This window comes from Tauraco erythrolophus, chromosome 11 (assembly GCF_009769465.1).
Source record: "Tauraco erythrolophus isolate bTauEry1 chromosome 11, bTauEry1.pri, whole genome shotgun sequence".
Taxonomy (NCBI): Eukaryota; Metazoa; Chordata; class Aves; order Musophagiformes; family Musophagidae; genus Tauraco; species Tauraco erythrolophus.
The window spans coordinates 19,491,031-19,505,688 of record NC_141475.1 but is presented as its reverse complement, the minus strand read 5'-3'; positions in this window follow the sequence as shown (position 1 = coordinate 19,505,688).

Below are 14,658 nucleotides of genomic sequence, written 5' to 3'. Positions count from 1 at the left end.
TGATTTCTGGCGGTGGGGTGGCATTTGTCTTCTCCATCGCTTCTCTCCATCACTTGGTGAAGCAGCCCTTGCTTGAGTGCTGCAGATGCTGGTGCCTGGCCAGGCTCTCTGCTCAGACACTGTCAGTTTCGTGGCTCTTGATCCCCCCAGCCACCCCTGCCCCAGCCCGGGTTCTGCTCTCGTGCAGGTCTGGTGGTCCCTCCTAATGCGCTTCGATATTGTCCCGGCCCTCAGAAGGGGATGGGCTGCACACGGTCCTTGGCACAGAAAGCGTGCCATGGGCTGAATCCCTCCTCTGCCACCTCTGCTGCCAGTCACAGTCCTGCAGTCCCTCTTGCCTGGCACAGCTCACACAGCACTGCTGCCTGCTTATTTTTCAGCAAGAGAAAACTTGCTGAGATATTTCTCCAGGGAGCTCCTAGCAGGCTGGCAGCAGGAGGGCTGAGGAAAGCCCCAAGCCTGGTGGCAGGAGAGCCCTTACCAGCTTACTGGGTGCTGCAGGACCTGGTGCTCACTGCTCTGCCCCATTGTCACGCTTCTGCCCTGCTCCACTCGGGACAGGTGTTTCATAGACCCTGCGCTGTCTCCCCACCAGCCTCTCTTGGCTCCTTGTTATCCCTTGCCCCCCATAAACTGCCCTGCTGTGAACCCTGCTCTGGTCCTTGCTGTTATCATCTCCTAGCAGCTCTGCACCTATCCACTGACTGACCGGCCAGAGACTCAAGGAGCTGATTCACAGTTAAACTGCGATTTGAGAAAGAAAGGCAGGGCGCTCGCACCCCACCTCCGAGGCAGGGCCCTTCCCCACAGCGGAAGGTGGCATACGCTTACCAGCCCACGGCACACAGTATGACTCTTCCATCCTGGTGACAAGGGAAATTAAGGGAGGCACAACTCAATCATGGACCTACAGTGCTGTCCCAGTGTCGTGGGCAGCCTGTACAGTCCCCAAGGCAGCGCTGAGGGGTCTTTGGTGGGTTGTGAGGGGGAGAAAAGCATAACATGCAACATGCAGCATTCCTTCCCACTGGCTGAATTGCAGATTGAGGACTGAGGTAGCTCGTCAACGACTCTCCTCTGTCTCCTGAAGGACTCTGCAGCACTGGGTATTCCCTGAAATTTCCCTTACCAGTTAAAATGTTCAGGCATCGCTTACGTGGTGCCATCTGTGCCCAGTAACTTGTGACTGAGCCCTTGCTGTGCCGCACCTTGTGGCTGAGTTGCTTGACCTTAGCTAGTGGTTTGGAAAACAGCAGCAAGTATGGACACAGTGAGAAAATAGAAATGAGTTGCCCTAGGGAAATAAATCATCCCCATCCTTTTCAAAAATAGGTATCCGCATACCCTTGGGAATACTGTTGCCTGGGCAAAGAAGCTAACCCTGGAACAAAAGCTCCCAGATGGTTTCAGCCCAGGGGTTACAGCTTGAGGAATGATCCAGGAGGTGGATTTGTCATTGCCTGAGGGCAGGACAGCATCTTCTTTCTTGCCTGCGTAGCACTAAGTGCACAAACAGCACCAGAAATCAGGTCTGATCCAGTCTGCGCAGCCACTGTCCGTGTCAAGACCGGGCACGAAGAGCTCGACAGGAGAATCAGCAGATTATCTGGCTAATTACATCCTGTTCACTCCAAATGAGGCGAGTGTCCAAGACGTTGCCCTGGTAAATTGGCAGGAGCAGGGGAAGACAAATCAAAGTAATTGCTAATGAACTGAACTCAAAATCAGCCTGATAAATATTCCTCAGGCTTTGCACACATATTTCACTTTGGTTTCACTGGAGTCTTGCAAGCTAGTAGCACCCAGGCCAAACATTTTCTGACACTGACTGACAGGCTACTCCTCTGCCCTTTGCTCATTTGGGCCTCTCCTGTGCTTCTCAGCAGAGGGTTTCAGCCAGATGAACTGCTGGGTTTCCTGCTCTCGGCATCCTGCTGCTCCTTGGTTGGCAGCCTTGAGAAAAGGAGACAGAGACATGAGGCCACTCTGCATCCCTCTGGATTCCCACCTGCCCTGGGCGCTGCTTGCAGAACTCCCTGGTAGCCTTTTCTACCAGTGAGATACTGGGCACAGCAGCATTCACCTGCGAACAGGGAGGATGCATTATTGCTGCCCGAGCTCTGGGCTGTCACAGCTCCCTGTAGCAGAGCTGCCCCGTGTTTCGTGTTGCCCCTATGGTGGATGGGATGTGCAATGAGACAGGCAGCAAGGTCTTGTTGCAAGGAGCAGAGCGTTCGTGGTGAGCAGAGTCCAGCAGTGGGGTGCTGCTGGGAGATGCTCATCCTTTGCTGCTGGGTACCATGCAGGTGTGCTGGGCTGAGCAAGTTCCCCACGGGTGGCACAGGTCTCCCTGGAGCAGCAGGGGACAGCAGAAGTGTTCTTCCAGTGCTTGGAGAAGGGACATCCATGTGACAACCTGTCTGCCGCTGACCAGCCTGAAGCTCAGGAACCTAAAATGAGAGGAGAGGCAGGGAAAGCACTGCTAAGTCCCAGAGTAAACTTCTCTCTAATTTACTTCTTCCCTGGGGCTTTTCCTGGTCCCAGGCTCTCCCCTCACAGACACAGACTGGGCTGTAGGCTATATTGCCCTGGATATTTTAGCTGAGTTTCCAGCCTTTTACGAGCCTTGCTCCAGTTCCTCCCCCTTGCAATGGTTTTGCTGTCTCCCCATGGCCTCAGCAAGCAACAGTTCCTTCCAGACTCCTTACGTAGCTCTTGGATGAAGTCTGTGTGATGGGATATCCCACCTCATCTTCCAGGACACTGCTTGCATCATCCCTCACCAGCTGCTCTCCCGAGGAGAAACGCCATCCCCAGAGCAATGCTGCTCACATCCAGCTAACAGATGTGGTATCGTGCAGGCAACCACAGTGTGGGTGCAGGGGTATGGGTCTGCTGTTCTTCTGCTATGTCTGCTCGTGCTCTGGCTCCATCCTTTGCTGATTAATCTCTCTGGTCACTCTCAGAGACCGATGAGGCTTTAGGCATGGCAGGCACAGGCTCCTCAGTCACCTCAGTGAGGACACCCGGCCCAGGGGTGGGAAATGAGTCAGTGGCCATCTGGGCTTGGCAGATGCTCCAGCCCCAGGAACCCTGTGTGACCCCAGAAGCTGCCCACGTCTGAAAAGCAAAACACATTTTCCATCAGGGACAGTGCTGGAGCAGCCATGGGAACCAGCACCCCTGGTCACGCTGGGGATGGCCTGAGCATAAACACCCAGGAGATCCCTTTCTCCCTGAGCAAGGCTCGTGAGTCTGCAGACTAATACTCCCCCTGCCCTTTCTGTATTCCTTATTCACCAGTGCTACACTGGTAACGCCTTCTTCCCTGGGATCCCTGGCCTTCAAATCCTACATTAGCCCAGAGTTTACCCCAGCTTCGTCCTCCCTTTTGGCTCTGCACGGAGCCATGTGAAACAATGTGGCAGCCCATGAGCAGGTCCCTTTTCCCAGTTCAATGGTGCACAGGGGGGGAGGTAGCAAAGCTGCCTTCTGTTTTCTCAGCTAACTCTTTTCCGGTCTGATACGTGTGGATTCCTGTAGCAGGAGAAGCTGGCAACAGCCTTTCCCAAGCAGGTATGTAAGGGTAACCCAGAGAGGATCACTCTTCAGTAATAAACAGTGTCAGGAAGGGATCTGTGGGCTGAGCCAGAGAGAAAAAGACGTTTCCTTTGGCAATACAAAGGGCTGAGCAAGATGTGGGGCTGGACAACCACAACCTTGGGACTGTGGGGATGGGCAGGGAAATTCTGTGCTGCATAGGGTTATGGGGACAAGACCTTGCGTCACTTTCATCACGAGAAGGGAACTCGTGGTGCCAAGCCAGGGCTGCTGGAGGCAAGAAGGGAATTCCCCGGCTTTAAACAGCCAGGGAAAATGCCCAGGACAAGGATGGCTGGCCACTCTGACCCAGCAACTCATTTCAAGAGCTCCCTAGCTGGCTCCAGCCCATCCCTCTGCTCCCTTCCTTATGCCACCAACACAGAGCAGCCACCAGCAGGAATTGTTGCTCTATCCCTGCTCCCTTGCTCCAGGATGGGTAGAAGACAGGGTTATTCCTCAATCCCTCATCTTGTCCAGGGGAGGAAAAGGACTCTTGCAGCATCCCCTCCCAGAACAGTCCCTGCGTTGCCTGGAGGAGATGCTGACGGAGGAGTTGTCCATCCCTCTGCCTTCTCCTTGCTGCCAGCACCAGCTGCATCATTTCAGGAAGGAGGCAGCTCTGCTTCCCACCGCCTGATCTGCCAGAAGCGAGGGGGAGCTTTGATCAAGGCACAGCTATCTGTGCTCTGATCACTGCCTTTCCTGTAAGGGCCCTGTTCAGAGGAGAGGGCACATTTCCTCTAACCCTTCCTTCCCTGTGAGCCTAGAGCTCCACAGGAAAAGCCATTTATCAGAGCTCTCAGCCCAAGGGGCTTCACATTTCCAGGGATGGATGGGAACTGACTGATACTCAGTAGCTGTGCCATTTCAAGGATCCTTTCAGTTGCTCATCCCCCTGGAGTTTTGTTTTATAAAAGCTTTGTGTTGCGGCTGCCTTAAGATCAAAATAGCAAAGAGAGAGAAGGGGAACTTTCTCAGGAGAACTCAGCAGCCCCCTTCCATCACATCAAAGCCAGTGAGAGATCACATTATCTTGACAGATGTTGTACACTACAGACCTGGTTACTGAACTTATGTTTCCTATGGACTCATTCCAACACTTCTTTTAATTTGTCAGGGTTATATTTCAAACTGTAATATGCACATGGTTGCAGAAAAGTAGAAGGAAGTAGCTGATTAATGACCTTTTTCCTGGTAGTGTAGATGTGCTGGTTCCAGCTGTTAGTAGATACTGAAGAAAAGGCAATATACTGGAAACCAGAAAAAAAACAGAAGTTTCTTGTATTAGATGTTCCTTTTCTGTTTCTTCCAAGTCAAAGCAATTAATAATTCTATAATGTAATATGCAAAGCCATGTGATGAGGGTCTATACCTGAGACAGGCTGAGGAATTCATCACAGTGCTCCCATCACTTTTTCGTCACATCAGTGCGAGCCTTAGGCACAGGCAGTTGAGATACTTTGTCTCTGTGAGCAGCTTCCCAGTCTCCATTTGTCTGCAGCACTCTCCTCCGAGTGCTGGCTTCGGTGCCCTAAACAGATGTGTTATTTCTACTTCTTTTCATTCTTTTGCGATTAATCACAGTCCGAAGCACTGGTGACACCACCAATCGCAAGGTTTGATATCTGCCACCTTGTACTTAACAAACTTGTTTCTTGCTTGATGCAGTCACCTGGGATGAAATGAAATTATTAGCTCCATGGGGCAGGAATACACCCCCTCCTCGGCACTCAGATGGCTCCTGACCCGGCCAGGCTTGATGCGCTGTCAGAGCCGGGCTGGAGTGCCTCTGGGGCTGTCTGTCCTCATCACAGGGCCACTGCTTCCAAAGAGGGATTCCAGGCATGGCTGCAGTGCCAATACTATATATGAGAAGAAACACTCTTAGCAGGATCGTAATACTCAGCTTTGATCCTTGGCCCTTACAGATAACCCCAGCAGTTCTGATCCCTGCAGATACACAAACAACCTCGTGGGTAGAGGCATGTGTAAAGACCTGGCTTGGACTTTGAAGGGGTGTCTGCAATGACGTGAAGTGCAAAACAAAGCAAAAATAAGCCCAAAGACACCATGGCTGTAGTAACTTAGTGCTGATGCAAGAAGAGAGTCCAGAGAACGCAGCTCTAAACACACAGGCAGGGCTCAGCTCTCCTCCCAACAGCTGGAAGGTGGAGGGAACATCTCTGCACAGAGTCATCACCCAGGCCTACTCTTACCTATAGGTGACGCAGGTGTTCAGCTAGAAACTTGATCTAAATTGTATCTCTGCCTGCAATCACAGGACGTCAGAGTGCCATCTGATACGTGCCTGCAGTAAAATGTCTTTTAAACCATCTCTGAGCATCTCTCTGTGCAAACCACTGCAAGCACACTGAGGAAATAGAAAAGAGACAAACCAGCATTGAAAGTTGGACTTAATTCAGAATTATCAGACTGCAGCCATGTTAAACGCACTGCAGAGAGCTGGCCCTGGCTTTTTTAAAGGCAGAGGAGGCAGCAATAGGATTCACAAAGGCCGTTCAATGCTTGAGCTCATTTTTCCCACCCACGTGAAGAGCTGCTGTATTTTCAAAGCAGGACGAGCTGGTGATTGATGCTACATACACCTTACTCCGACAAGGAGCTGAGTCTGAACAGGGTATTTTCCATTAATTCAAACTGGTTCCATTTTCTGTCTTTTAAGAGGAAGCCAGATGCTGCTTACTGGTGGGGAGGATCTTTTGCTCAGCAGTGGTTTGAGACCTTTCTCTACTTTTCATACAGTGACTCTCCTTTGCCTCTGTCACATGGTTTCCAGCAGTCACACATTTTTTTTTGAGGAGGAACTGACCCACGAGTTGGAGATGTGATACAGCTGTGGTCACAGAACAAGTTGGTGACCACCCCAGGAATTGGGTACCATCACCCTGCTCCCATACTGTAACTGCGTGCTGGAGGAGGTGATCCTGATGGTTCTAGTCCTCACATCGCCCAGCTCCCACGTGCTGCACTCCCAGTCCTGACATGGGAGGTCTGGAGGTTGGACTGTTCTTTGGTATTAGGCTGAGTTTGATATTCTAAGTGTTGTGGGGCTGTGATTTGTGTTAACCAGGCTGCAGACCCTAGAGCTGCTTCCCACTCCTCGACCACCGGCCTGGGCTCATCTCTGCAGCCACATCTGGGAAGGTAGAAACCTTCCCAGGATCCTGGGATCAGGACAGGATCCTCCCATGTTGCAATGGAGAGCAGCACACAGCAGCCGGAGTGCTTTGCTTCCAGTTGACCCGACTAAGCCATGATTACACAGGGGGCTTTTCCTATCAGTGGCTCAGAAACAGCTAGGGGCATCCCTCCTGTCTGCACAGCATGGGACAGGCACCTGACATGGCTCTGTTTGGCAAAACAAACATACTCTTTCCTGTTTTCAGGGATTTCTGTAGCCTTAACAAGCAGCCTCAAGGTTTCAGACTGATCAGTATTTCCTTTTGGGGTACACCTTCACTGCAAGCTTCGTCTTGGCTAACCCAGGCTGTTGCCTAGGCTTTGTTCCAAACTTTTTGGTGTCCCACACACAAGGGGGGAGACTTCTGCTTGAGGTCGCAGGGGAAGGCAAGCAGCATTGTGTCCAGAAAGCAAGGGGATGGGAACTCATGGTCCCCATGGTCCCATCGGTTGATGCAATGAGAGGAGATATAAGAGAGTGCTGCAGCCGCCCAGACTGAGACCCATCCTCCTTGCACTGTGGCTCTGGTCCATCCGTCCACTTGGATGTCAAGAGTCCCCAGGACACACGTGCTCACCTACCATTCACTGTGCCAGTCCCACGCAGAGCCCTGGGGGGCTGCGGTTAGCAATGCACAGAGGGGAGCGCGGGGCTCCTGAGGACATGGGCACCTGGGTTTGTGGTGGCATTGCAGCATGCCTGCTGGTGCTCAGCAGAGCTTCCTGAGGAAGCATCAGCAAAACAAGATGCATGCAGGGAGGTTGTCCCAGGAGTCCCCAGGAAACCAGTCCTGCTCTTCCTGGGGGCAGAAAGCAGGGGACAACTGTCTCTGCTGCTTTCTTCCCCAGCAACAAAGCAGAGTAAATGTCCTCAATTTTTTGCTAAATTACTCACTGCAGCCTTAAGTTCCCATCCCCTTGCTGTCTGGACACAATGCTGCTTGCCTTCCCCTGCAACCCCAAGCAGGAGTCTCCAAAATACAGCTCCTTGCCCCTATCAGCTCTCTGGCCCCTGGGATGTGGCCACTCCAGTACCCGGGAGAGCCCCAGCATCAGCTGCAGTGGCAAAGAGAGCTGCGTTTGAGTTGCAGCTTCCCCTTTTTCCCAGTTTTCAGCTGCACAGCACCAGTCCCAGAGGCCCAACGCTCTCTGACCTTGGCTGTCCTCATTTGCTTCTAAAACTGGATGATCACACTGGCAAGCTCCAAAATTGGCATCCCAGCTGACCTTCTCTCTGCCACACGGGATTCCAGGCACCACCAGGGGCTCTCAGCATTTTTAATTATTTTTCTCCCTTTTTTTTTTGAAGCCCTATTCTTTTGTGCTGCTTGTGGCGTTTCCATTGGGACAGAAAGCTCCTCTGCCCATGGGCTGCCGGCTGTGTGCTCGCTGAGGCTAGTTCATCCTTCCCATGCATTTTGGAGGGATGCCTTGGAGCACGAAGGCAAACGTAGGCTGGTGGTTCCCTGGTGGCAGGTGCTATGCTGGAGGGCAGAGGATACACAATGGAAAAGCCCAAGGACTTGGGAACATGTAGGGAAATAGAGACCATGACTCCAGTGGTAGTGACAGTCCCTGCAGTGTTGCCTTCCCTACAGATCTGCTGCCAAGCACCAGGGAAACATCCCGTCTTCCCAGGATCGCGGCTGGTGCAGATGTGAAGTATGTAATGACCAGCTGAGCTATTGTCAACAAGCATCTCTGCAGAGGATGAGAGCAGGTGGTGAGAGATCTAATGGCACCCACAAACCATGTCCTCACAGAGAAGAGAGCAGCAGAGGAACGTGTTGGAGGTCACTGCTACGCAGCATCACTGAGACCTTGGATGGATGCTGACAGGGTCACTTCACAATGGATGCAGGAAACAGAGGATTTGAGGGAATGGGAGGGAAGACACAGCTACTGGTAAGTTCATCAAAGTGGTGGTGCGTGCGTGTCCATGCCTGATGTGCACCTCATGCTCCAGGAGCTGCTCGGAGAAGCTGGAGCGTTGTGGGTGCTCGCAGGGAGAGCAGCAGCATGGAGCACTTTGCATGCTGACCTGTGCCTGTCATGGCTGCATCCACGCATCATTTCTCCATGGTATTTCCCAATGGTGCCCATCAAGCGGGCCCTGCACAGCTACTTAAGCAGCTGGTTATGAAAACCATATCTCAGTACAGCTCAGTGGAGGGACCTCATCGCTGTGTCCAGCTCTGCTGCTTCCACACAGCTGGAAACAGTGACACCTTCACCCCGGTGAGTCCATGGCTCTGTTTTCCCAGAGGCAGAAGACAAATTGACAGAGCGTGCCCTCCCTGGCAGCGGGCCGTGACCGTGTCCCTGGGAGCTGATGGGAAGGTCATGCTGCGTCATACCCTGGCCACCACCTCCGGGTTTTTTAAGGTTTAAACCAGCTCCCCACCCCAGCCTGCATCCAGTGTGGCTCCAGCCACGGCTGCTGGGCCAGCCCTGACCAGCTCCAGAGAAACAACCTGAGCTGAGCACACCGCTCTGACGTGGCTGTTGTCCTCACCTTATGCTCTGGCCTGGGGACAATCCTGGACTGCTCCTGCAGAGGGGGCAGAGGAGTTTCTCCCCACAGTTTTAGTGCTGCAGACCAACCAAAGCCACTACCCCACATCTGCAGACTACAGGTAATAGCTGAAAGGAGGTAACTTCAAAGCCAGAGTGGTACAGCTGAGATGCATCCCAGCACGTTAATGCTCATCCAGACACAGCTCCAGATTTTATATTGTAGCATTGTCTGGCCTTTCCACTCACTTCATCAAACAGCCAGCTGTACAACACAGCCAAGGCTCAAGTCTGCTGGGCCTGTGAGAGCTGGCGGGCTTCAGCTTGACCCATGCTGCAGATTTCTATCGATTACTCATTAATCGTGGGTGTGGTGCAAGCTGTAGGAACCACACAACTTGCTACTGTGCATAGGTCTGCACTGTCTTCTAGTCTCTGGGCAGTGCTTTGCCCTGGAGTTGATCTTGTCCTCTGAATCATCAGGTTTATGGAAAAAAGATCAAACAATCAGTCTAGAGATGAACTGCCTTGAACTGGTTTTCTGTGCTGGATTACACTTTAAACATTGCAACAGCTTTGAGAGCTTCTGGCTTTTCCCTGTAAGAAAAAAACAGTTTTGAACTAGTTGCTGCTAATTGTGCTGGGAGGCTATCCCACCCTCCCTAAGCCCAAAGAAAGTAGCATATGAAATAAGATGGTGCTCTCTCCTCCTGACCTGAACGATGAATTACAAGCCAAATTTAATCTGTGTCATACAGCGCAGTATTGCACCTTTTACTTCTGCACTCTGACAAGCATAAATGCTGCAGAAACAGGGCAGGATGATGAAAACCTAAAAAAATTAAAAATAACACTGAAATGCATTTGTTGCAAAAGCACGGCTATTTGTAGGAGCTTTTGAGAACAAGAGTAAAACACCGTTATCTTAGCTAGGAAGGTTCATCCTCCCACATGAACTGAAGGGAAGGTGACGAGTGGTACTGGTGGAGTCTGGAGTGGTATCTGTGCCTGGATCAGCCCAGGAGCTTTATCCTCTGAAACACAATCCCAGTGTGAACGCCCACACTGCTAACAGTTTTGCACAAACATCAAGCAAGTGCGGTTCATTTCCAGGAAAGCTGAATGCACAGGTGTATTAAGATATTAATGAACTCCTCCTGCCTAAAGCAGGTCAGGAGGAAAGGGAAAGATTAATCTTTTCTCTAGCTCCAAATGCATCATATCCTTCTGTATTTTTCCAAGGGAAGGGTGGGGAAATCATGTCTCCCCACTGTGCTGAGTGAGCCGGCCTCCACTCTCCCCACTTTCTGATCTGCAACACAGACTGTTCAGCACTGAAGCAACATAAAGCACATGGACTTGAATGTCTGAATGAGTCATCTGCAGATCTGCAAGCACAATGAGACTGCAGTAACGAAAAGGTGGGAGCTCGGAGAGGGTCTGTGCTGCAAAGTGAGGGGTCCCTGGGGTGTTGCTTAGGTCTTGAGCATCCCACAGGATCCTGTGCCCCATGTGCCTCGGAAATCTGAGCAGCCACATGGAAAATGCTGAGTTCCAGGAGATGGTGGCTTATGGCACTGGATCTTTCATGCTCTGACTCTAACCCCTTTCTGCGAAGCTACAACTGGGATGGAAGAGAGGGTTTTTGTACGAGGTCCATATGTGAAGGATATTAGCTCTGTGCTATGGGTTCAGATAGAGCTGGGTAGGCACAAACCACACATGGTGGTGTGAGCATAGTCTTGTGGATGAGGTCCAGCAGGCAGGGAGATGCCTGGCATGGTATGGACAGGCGTGTCTGACCCAGTGCTTCTGCAGGCAGCTTGGAGAGCAGCGGTCATGAGCCTCTCCAGACCCCGCAGACAGCAGCAGGATTTTTAGGAAGTCTCAAGCGCTAGCAGCACTAAACACATGCAGGGAATATTTGTGACTCTTCTTGTTCTTCAATGCAAACCAGGACCAAATCCATTAGATACCATGACTTTTCTTAAATTAAAGGCAACCATACCCATTTCTTGCTGTAACAAGTAATGACCTATCATGCAGTAACATTATTGCTGATTATTAATGTCTCTGCAGGAAACTGGACTGTGGTTTCATGTGACAAACCCAGACCACTGACGTCCTGAAATAGTTTGCACGCTAGTGATGTTTAAGAGGGGAACGGTTGAGCAAGTCACGGCAGTCTCTGACAGCCCTGCTACAAGTACCACATTGGGCCCTGACTCCCTCCCCATCTCCTCAATGATATGTTAACCCTGGAGCCTAAGGATAATGGACTAAGAATTACTATTCTCAGTGATCTTCTTGTTAATGCTTTTACATTTCTCCTCTTCCTCTTAAACTGTAAAGGTAGATATAACATACAAAGGAAAATGAGTAGCGATGTCTCTCCACTCTCCAGTTGTAGGCAGTGCACAGTTGTATTACAGCAGCACTAGATCTCTGAGGCTTGTTTCAAACTGCCAAGCTGCCCACATGGGTTGGTGGCTCCCTGGAAAGAGAAGTATGGCCCAGCTGAGGCTAAATTATTTCTTTCCAGAAGAGTGACTTGCAGCAGCTGCAGTGTAAAGGGAAATCTTTCAGTCTGCTCTGAAAGTGCAAAGTCTTAAACTACTAGGCTGTGTGTGGGAGGGAGACCTGGAAATGATGGACGATAAAAGATCGCGCACTGCATAGGGACAGAGACTTGGGAACAAGCTGAAGAATGCAGTCTCCCCAGACCTCCCTATCTCTGGACTTCTTATGGTTTGCAGTGCTGAAGGCTAAATTTGAGGTCATGGGTCTTTTCCTTGAGCCGTCTAATTAATTTCTGCGTTCTGCACTTCATGGCTGAGAGCTCTGATCAGCGAGAGAGTAAAAAAGCACCAGCAAGTGTTAACAACTGTCAGCATGCTTATCAGGAGGAGCTGAACTCAGGAAACTTGTGCCGAAAATGCAAGCCTCAGCAGCTGGGACCAAGCATCCCAGCAGGGAAGGGTAAGAAGATGTCCTCTGCATGTGACGTACATAGGAAAGAAGATGTGGGGAGAGAGTGAAGAACAGCTCTCCACAGGGATGTCTGGGTTTCTTATTTGCAGTGCTAGGAACCCAAACCAGCACTGCAATGCTCCTTAAGCTCAGAAGAGCTCCTGAAGGGACATCTGTTTGTTTCTGTCCAAGATTCAGCTCAGTTAAGTCCCCTGGGCAGCATGTGCTCCATGTTTCCCAGGAGGCAGAAGCAGGTCCTCAGATCCTATGGGGAAAGATGTGGTAGGAGAGTTGGATAAATAAAGACCATCACGCCCACAAACTGAGCCTTGGTTTTCCTGGTTGACACGTCAATGCCCCACTACCAGATCCAATGGCTCAAGTCAGTTTGTCTCAAGCGTTGCTTTAAATTTGTTGCTGATGTTTGTTTTGAGGTGAGGGGTAGCAGATACTGTACACCTCTAAGAAAACTAATTGTCAGGTATTGCTTCTTAGCCCATGTGGTCTGCAGGCTGTGGCTTAAAAGCTGCTGCTGGCTCTTTGGTCTGGCTGTGCTTTTCTTGCTGCAGTCAGGGCTGGTTACGGCAAATCCCAGGTCTTGAATGAGGGCAAGTTTTAATACTGTATAGGTCTTGTTTATGTAACAGCTGCCATCCCGCAGGGATGAATCTGGGACTTGCAGCACTAAAAGCATTAGCTGCTGCCACTGGAGCTAAAGATGTAACTCCTCTGGTTGGTAGCACCAGTACATTTATATCCTTTAGAACAAATGCTGGAGGAGACTTGTGACAAACTTAAAAGCAGGTTATGCTGACATAAGCATTTTCCTCCCGCCATCATACGACGTATGGGAGTACATACATTCGCAGGACCACAGGTGTGAAAATGCTGCTGCTGCTGCCAGCCCATTGCCCGGAGCTAGTCTGAGTGGAGCGTACACATCATTATTTACCAGCAGAATTTTCTACTAGCACTTACGCCCTGCCTTCTACTGTCGGATCTGCTCCAGCACTGGATAAATAAGAGGACAGAACAAGAGCAGGCAGGACTGTGGCTCCCTTGGCTTAAACATCACTCTCTGCTCATCTTTCCTAACACATTTTTCAACCACTTTGGCATAATGGAGGTTCACGTCCTTCCTTCCCTCTAGGCCCATGATGCAGAGCCTTCGGGCTACGACATGTCATCAGCTTAAAACCAGCCACCTCGGAAAAGCAGCTCTGGCTGCTTCCACAGCTCAGAGGCCAAAGATACGCTCACGGTGTTCTCCTCAGAATGATTTCAGGTCAATGCCCTAAAATACAAAACAAGTGATTCACCTTGAAGCTTTCACACAGCTTAATCATTCTCTCCATCATTCATACTCTGTCCTTTCTGTTTATACTGTTTAAGGACATTGCTCAGTAACTGCACGTCTATTTACCCCAACACTCCCTCGAGACTGAAGCAGACAAAGGTCTGTTTAATGACTGGCTTCTGTCTTAAAATCCACCCTTTACTGGGAAATAGCATTTATACAGCATGAAGTGCACCTAGCAGCTTATCCCCCAATAAAATCTCAGCCAAACCAATCTGGAATTGCGTGATTGTGAGTCCTGGGGAACAGACTGCAGGAAAATGCAGCAGTCACGTGTGCTCTCAGCTGCCGTGCTGTAGAAAGGGCTCTGCTTCTGTGCATCTGTGTGTCAGTTCTGTCCCAAAATGTTAGAGCACCTGCAACGGAGCTGCTTCTCATTTTTGCCAGAAATGGAGCTGGAGCTCCGCAGGATGTGTAACCACGTGTGTCAGGGAGCTCTGAAGGGATTCTCTGGTACATTTAGGGTGTCCTTGAATCGTTGCTTGCATGTAACACCTTTTACCTCTACTGCTGGCCTGTGGGCTTAGAAGGAATATTCTGGGTCTAGTTTTACTTCCAGATTCCCATCTTCCATCTTTACCTGAGTTTATTTCAGCTTTTCTATCAAATTAACTCTCACAAACATTCCTGACAGGAGAGCAAGGACTGTGGTGCAAACAGGCACTTGTTATATAAACCACTTAAATGAGATGTCGGACGAATTTGGCTGGTGGAAAGATGTCAGATGAGGACAGGGCATTTAAACACAGCAAGGGAGAAGCTACAGCTCAGGGTTTGTTAAGGATATTTACAGCCCTTTGTGAGAGGAAAGGCAGCTGTGCCCATCTCCTCCTTCACCGACTTCCTCGAGGCGGAGGCTGGATACCCTGTGTCAGGCTTTACTTGGGGAGTGGGGCCATTGCTGCCCCTCAGCCGCTGCCACGCAGGGACGTGCAGCTGCAGCTTCCCTCTCCCTGCTCCCTTTCAGTGGGCAAAGCTTGACTGGGAATGCTGAGACAAGCTGGTCTGCATCC